Raw genomic sequence first — 7963 nt, forward strand, 5'->3', positions numbered from 1 at the left:
CCCGGGGGGCTCACAGCGTCCCCCGGAACTCCCAGATGTTTAGGCTCGCTTCACTCGCCACCCCACCCTCTTGGGTAGTTATAATGAGGGGGGCCTCCACAAAGATATATATATATATATATATATATATATATATATATATATATATATATATATACTACTGACGTATTGTTTCATTTGCTCAGTTACTTATAATTTAATTCCTTTACTTAAAATTTAAACCATTTACTGTAAATGGATAGGCAAGGTTATTGCTTAGTGCAATTTTATATTATTATTTGGCCTTTATGAATAGTTTTCTTAATTTACCGGGTTCAGATATTAAGGACTTGGCGGAACGTTATAATAGTGACTCCGATCACTCTGAAAACGCAGTCCTCTCTGACAGAGAGCCTGCTACTGGCACTGGAATTGACACTGAAATTACGGTAGATTTGCTAGGAACACAGGCGCATTCACAGCGACACATTTTCATTCTGAGTGTTGAACAATTTATGGATCAATCATTTGATGATTTACACCGTGCCAAACTAAGGTCAGGTTTCATGTACGATACCGAGCCTCATTACGGGCCAGTTCCCTCTCATCCTACACAGTGTGTCGGACAATCTTCCTACACCTCCCGCAACCAGTAATCCTCCAATTATATCTAAGTTGTTTAATAACACACTAGCCATGGCTGCAGCTAATTCAGGCATGTCATCTAACAATTCTAACATTGTACAGGTTTTACTGTGCAGTGACCGCACTCGCGAGTTCACGGCAGAAGATGATTATTATGATTATTGTGTAACTACGTTTTTACGGTATTGTGAGGATGTAATGCAGAACATTTATATCACGGGAGATGACAATCGCAAGGCTTTTGTGCGCGGTCACATAAAGGACGGTAGTTACGGTCGTAAACATTTAGACACTAGTGGTCTAGCGGATTGTAGTGGACGTCTCCCCTACAAATGCGTATCCGCATTCCGATGCGCCGCCGTATCCTAGCAACCAAGCGAGCGGCGACAGCAGATGTTACGGTAACCTAGCAACGGAACTAGAGACCGGCGACTTTCTCGACTTTCTCGGGTTTTCCCAACATGACTCATAGAGGACTCGCGGCTGCTGGGTATATAAGCTCTGTCTCTCCATTGAGATTCATTCTGCCCATCTTCCTGAACAAGCAACACCTCCTCCAGCAAGCTCCACGCTGTCAGCATTCATTCAACCAGGAGGCCAGCAACAGGCAACAGCTTCTCTAACGAAGCTCCTGCACATCTACCTCCTTCAACACGCTACTCACCGAACGTCTCTACTGAGCAGCTCCTCACCACACGGCATCTCCAGCACCAGACTGTCTATCATATAACTTATATTATACAAGAAAACCACATTAGAGTTTCCATCCATCCTGAGTACTAGACAACATTATACCACTTTTGTACGCGGTCACATAAAGGACGGTAGTTACGGTCGTAAACATTTAGACACTAGTGGTCTAGCGGATCCTTTATATACTGAGCTTAGGAGGACTTTAATTGGTCTTTTTGAATTGGGAGCACTGGAAGGTCACCTGAATTGGATTTTTAGATGGGTTGACCATCTTCCTCATATGGTATGAGTAGAGGATACTATGAAAAGTGTCTCCATAGCGGGTGATATCTGTCAAGATATCAATGCTAATTTCCGTGGTTCGACCTGATTGGAACCAGATGGCAAAATGACATTAGACAATTTAGCAAAATTATTTGAATTTGCAACTTTTCTATTGAAGATCCGTGACCCTGTTTATAATCAAGCAAAGACAGATGACTGTACCCGCACTGATACAATTCTTGATTACGCACGAAAGATCGCGATTAAGACACCTCGTACCCCCCTAGCAAGGATGGTCACACCAGTGGCCCCGGTTGAAAAAAGAGTTCCCAAGAACTCTGGCACAAAAGTCAAACAACTTCTAGTATGCAAACACTGCAACAAGAAAGGTCAGACAATTGACTTTTGTTATCAGTTCCAGCAAGGTGGTGTCAAACCAAAACACCACACAACCCCTAACACAATTCCATGACCGCGATAAGACCCACCCAAGACTTATTCAGCAGTTGCTTAGACCAAGTCTGCTACAGAACCGACAGCTGATATGTGGTGTGTGTTCCATGAGTCTGCCTCCCATAATTACGAAGAATGTTAAGTTCTCCAACGATGTCTGGGTATAGGGTGTGAGATACCCCAGGTATCACAGCAGTGGAAATCGCGTCGTCGTTATCATAAGAAGTCGGGGGAAGATCAGCGTCTTTTCCAGAAAGACATGGAATAGGTACAGCAGTCCCAATTCATCGCAATACTTCTGTTGCAGCTTCGTTAATGGGGCGCTGAACAAAACGGAAGTGTTATCTGTGCCGGTGAGGATTGGTGTAATCAAACTTGCACTAGATATAGATACGTGTGCGTGTGCAAATGTGAATTTGTAAAATCAAGAATACAATACCTTGATCATATAGTTGACAGAGACTGCATTCATACAGTTGATGAAAAAGTCAAAGCTGCTGCACGGTTCCCACGTCCTACAACCGTTGATAAGATGCGTAGTTTTCTTGGTTTATCTGGATATTATCGTTCTTTTATTAAAGGCTATGCGACGTTAACTTCACCCTTAACTAAGCTACTTAAGAAGGATGAAATAATTGTATGGAATGCTGAACAAGAGGATAATTTTCTTGTAATGCAGACAGCACTTACCAATGCGCCTGTTTTATCATTTCCTGACTATTCTCAACCATTTACTCTGTGTACCGAAGCCTCAGGTCAAGGTCTCGGCGCTGTACTTATGTAGCCGGACACACGAGGAAACATAGAGTAATTGCTTTCGCCAGTCATAAACTTAGTGATGCCGAAACACGCTATTCAGTAACGCATATAGAAACATTAGCTGTTGCTTGGGCACAGAAGAAGTTTAAAGATTTAAATTTTGGTTATCAAATAACCGTCCACACTGATCACGTGGCAGTGACAGAGCTGTTCCACGGCAAATTTTTTTCAGGCAGACTAGCACGCTTGTATCTGACCATTCAAAAATTCGATCCCGTGTTTAGGAATTTACCGGGAAGAGCACCAGTGATGCTTGTTTCTTCGTTCACTCTCTTGCAATTACAGGATGGATAACGACTGGATCCCTTGTGGTCTGCAGTCATATTTCCTCTAAAGTCGGGGGAGGAGGCTAATCTACCAAAGTTACCTCTTCCGTTCAGACAATTTGAACTACAAGTACGACAAAATATACTCCGTCGCTCCAAACAGACAGCTCAGGGTATTGTTACGCAAATTGTTGTACCTGATACACTCGTGCAACGGTATTAACGTTGTACCCCGGATGTGACAAATGCCTTGCGGAAATCATAAAAAAATATTTTTGGAATACTGTGAAAAGAGACATAGAGCATCACATTGCTAAGTGTTTATCGTGTGCTCAGCACCGGCTCCAATTCTCCAATATCCTACACCAGAACGTCCGTTTGACACAGTAACCATTGACTTGTTACAACTTCCGAGGAGTCATCAAGGATCCTCGTACGTATTAGTGTGTGTGGATCATTTCTCTAGATTTGTGAATTTAGTCCCACTGAAGGATAAATCAGCCGAATCTGTGGACCACGCCATAGTTACGCATCTCATATGTCCTTTTAATACTCTCAAAGTTCTTCTCTCCGACAACGGATTAGAGTTCAAGAATCAACTTTTAGCACAAATATGTCCACAACACGGCATCAAACAAAGCTTCATAACAGCTTATCCTCCACGGGCAAGTGGCCTTGTTGAAAGAGCCAATCGTAAAATCCTAGAGATCCTTCGTCATACAGAGAATCCAATGCACTAATTTTGCACTATGCCAGTGGTTCTCAAACTTTTTTCCAGTTTTACCCGTATTTAAAGTCTGGCAGGTTCGAATTACTCCAACGTAAAATTTACTCTTTACTTTTTATTCAATAAAGTTTATTATACAAAGCACAAGTTTACAAAATTAACGTACTTACAAATTTTACTCCTTATTTCTATTCAATAAAGTTTAATATACAAAACACAAGCTTACAAATGTACTTACAAATTTTACTCCTCCAAAAAAGTGTATTATACAAAACACAAGTGTACAATTCTAGTCTGTCTTATACAAAAATCAATATTAGTGCTACAGTTACAGTGCTGTTATAGACTTAGTCTTAGTGAGATGGATGAACTTGTTTTGTCGACACCAGATTTTGGATGCGTGGTTTAGTCTTTGACAGAGCCAGCCTCATATCTGAGCTTGGAACGAGCCGGTTTCTAGTCTTGGACTTGATGTGGCACATTGCCGAGAACCTAAGTTCACACATATAGGTCGCGGGAAATGGAAGAAATACGTCGATAGCCCGAGTCATTAGAGTTGGGTATCCCACTGCTCCTTGCTTAAACCAAACGCGGCAAATGTAAGTGTTGTAAGTGTTAAATACGAGGTTACCCCACCGTCCCAACAGAAGCATATTACCCCAGCCAAAATGTAGTTTTTACCCCAGTTGGGGTAATTACCCCGAGTTTGAGAACCACTGCTTTATGCATTGGAGGACTGGCTACCTCAGGTCGTAGCCTCTATTGACGGGTCGATCAATAACTCCACGGGCAAATCACCCTGCTATATTGTTTATAGCATAGACAGACGTCTTCCTTATGACATATTATGTCGTACTCACAGGCAAACCTTGCCCTGTCTACAATGTAGACGATTTCGCTTCCAAGCAAGTTCTTGTCTTCACAGACATTCATGGTCAAGTACGGAAACATTTAGCAGCGTCACAGGCTGAAATGATTTATAAGCAACATAAACAGGCTAAGCCTATAACACTAGACATAGGAGATGCTGTTATGCTGAGAGAACTTGAACGGATCTCCAAACTTTCGCTCAAATTTTCCGGTCCATTACGAATTACCGCCAAGGAAATGGGCAACAAATTCAACATTTTTAAACCAAGTTTACAAATCTCAGGAGTAGTACATGCGGACAGACTTAAAAGGGTCCACCCTGAATTATTCCCCAGGAATGTCACCGATGTCCCAGACACATCTGTTCACACCGCAAACACGTCAAGTACATCAGTTGTATCTAATGATTATTGTTTAAAAATACGTTCTGCGAAGCAATACTAAAATGAATCCACCTTTTCCAGAATGACTTGGATCGTCGGACTCCTAATCCTACTCCTTTGTGGCACCACTGTGTCGACGGACGCGTCCACGGAAGTCCTGAAACCAGGTGCCTTAGCTGCACCTTTGGGACGGGTCCTGTGACCAAGACAATAGTCTCGGGTGACTGGTGATCAAGGTTATGTCCTGTAGAGTCCTTGATCACCAGACACCCAAGACTATATAGTCTTGGTCACCAGAGACCAAGTTGTATAGTCTTGGGTGTCTGGTGATCAAGGACTCTACAGGACATAACCTTGATCACCAGTCACCCGAGACCATTGCCACAGGACCTTCTCTGCCACCTGCCTGGTCAGGAAACAGGTAACTCAAGAAACAGAGAAGAAACTGACCGAAATAACCAAACAAAAAGAAACCAGGGAAATTTTTAACACCATAGAAAGGACCACTCAGTCGACGATCATGGCTTACAGCCAAACCCTAAAAGACGCTCTGAAAGAAACTGTAGCAGACTCCCAAAACCTCAACAATGTCAGCGAGACCATGGAAGTCCTGCAATCAGAGATAAGAACCATTAAGGACTCAATAAAACAGGCAGTTACTGAGTCACTGGGCGCCATGAGGGACGCAGTGGCGGAGAACATCAGGAGCGTCTCCTCTCCACAGCTGGACGAGTCCAAAGCCACCACTATATACTTGTCTTACCTGCATGCCCACCACATGAACATGGTTCATCCAGGTTCATTCTCGAAACACCTCAACGAGACACTAACCAGGAACAACATTACACCTGTTGAAATAAGCGACAAAGTCCCTTCAAAAGAAATCCTGAAGGCAGTAACCCACTCAACGACTTATCGACGACCTCAACCCACGCCAGAAATAGACCATGACCTCCCTGACTTAGGCAAAAGTCAGTATAACCGTAGCCCCGACGTGGCCAGTCAGTCCCCCTGGGATCACAGCTCCAACGACACCGTAAATTTCCGTCAGTAGATTACTTCGACACGCAGGCCCAGGACCTGAACACCTTCCTGTACACGGGTGACGAGAAGTTCGAAGGCCCGCCATTAAATGACAAGCAGATGTACGAAGGTTCTGCAAAGAAGTTCCGTCCCCCTAGAAATGGCAGAAGCCGAGCAAACACTTCAAGTGGCGCTCCAAGCTACAGTCTCCGAAATGGCAGTCGTTAGCAGGATGAAAATTGTCCAACAAAAGGTTCTATACTGGTCCCTTAATAAACGTAACGAACTGTCTAACTTATAATATCAATTAGACCCAGACATTATTCTGTTAAACAGTACTGGCATAAAGGATGAAAGTAAGCTGAAAATTTTTTGATGCACTGTATACCAGAGGAACATGACGGGTGAACTGAACGATGGTGTCGCTGTGGCCATCAGGTCACGGCTGAGTCACAGAGTGTTGCTAGAACTCGAGGATTCAGTTCTGTTATCATATGCACAATGCACACTCGGAAACCATATTCTCTAGCCCACCTGGGTCGGTTGTGGAGGTTAGTACATTGTCCATTCTGGACGGGGGTCCACTCAAACTATCACGAGGCAACACACGCACGAACACATACAGTCATAGTACGGCTGTATAGATGACATTATATATAAATATTGTAAATGGCATATTATACTCTGCATTATCTTCATTACATATGAACACGAAGAAAAATTACCATAGATTGTAGTTACGAAAGTATGAATGGAAATAAACACTTCAAAACCACACAGTGAGTCCACACATCGTTTACAGCGCTTGTGTGTGTGTGTGCCAGACCACGATGCATCCACCACACGCCATCATTCGCGTAACTATATGAAAAATCGTGTTCAATTTAACTACATATTTCATAAACCTTAAATTACATGTGGATCAGTCACTCCTCATTTGACACACTTATAGTGTAATACTTTGACCATCCCACCTGGGCACATGGAGGCCCACGGTAACTCTCACGGGGCAACATACGCACGAACACACAAGTTATGATATGAACCCTTCCAGGCTTCACTATCATTATCATGTTATGTTCATCGTGCTCTGTATATTAGTAGCTAGTCATAGTATCAATACATGACAGTGTTATTAGTATAATATTGTAACTTTTTACCTTCAGTTACTGTTGTAAATCATGGACAGGAAGGATACATAAATTGTAATATCAAGTGTATGGTTCGCTCAAAGCCACCCCAAGTCAGACAACGCGTCACACAAAGTTGCACTGTGTGTGTGTGTGTGTGTGTGTGTGTGTGTGTTCTGTAACATTAAGCTTCATCCTTAGTTGGTAAGATGTTTCATAAAGAGGTTTCTCCCATTCGTCATTGTGAGCATCGTCCCAGAGCACATTGTTTCCATCAAAACCATGGTTCATCCTTATTTCCCTTCTTCCGTGTAACTATATCCATATGGCTAAGTGCTCGCTTTTCATTTCTTTATTTACCAAAATAATGTGGATTAGTTACTCGTTATTTAACACATACATGCACTTAACAAGAGACAACAGTGTCCTTCTCTCCTTCCCTCTTAACAAGAGACAACAGTGTCCTTCTCTCCCTCCCTCTTAACAAAAGATAACAGTGTCCTTCTCTCCCTCCCTCTTAACAAGGTACAACAGTGTACTTCTCTTCCTCCCTCTTAACAAGGGACAACAGTGTCCTTCTCTCCCTCCCTCTTAACAAGAGACAACAGTGTCCTTCTCTCCCTCCCTCTTAACAAGAGTCAACAATGTCTTTGTCTCCCTCCCTCTTAACAAAAGACAACAGTGTCCTTCTCTCTCTCCCTGTTAACAAGG

The sequence above is a fragment of the Homarus americanus genome, unplaced genomic scaffold (assembly GCF_018991925.1).
Source record: "Homarus americanus isolate GMGI-L3 unplaced genomic scaffold, GMGI_Hamer_2.0 scaffold45562, whole genome shotgun sequence".
In the NCBI taxonomy this organism is placed as follows: domain Eukaryota; kingdom Metazoa; phylum Arthropoda; class Malacostraca; order Decapoda; family Nephropidae; genus Homarus; species Homarus americanus.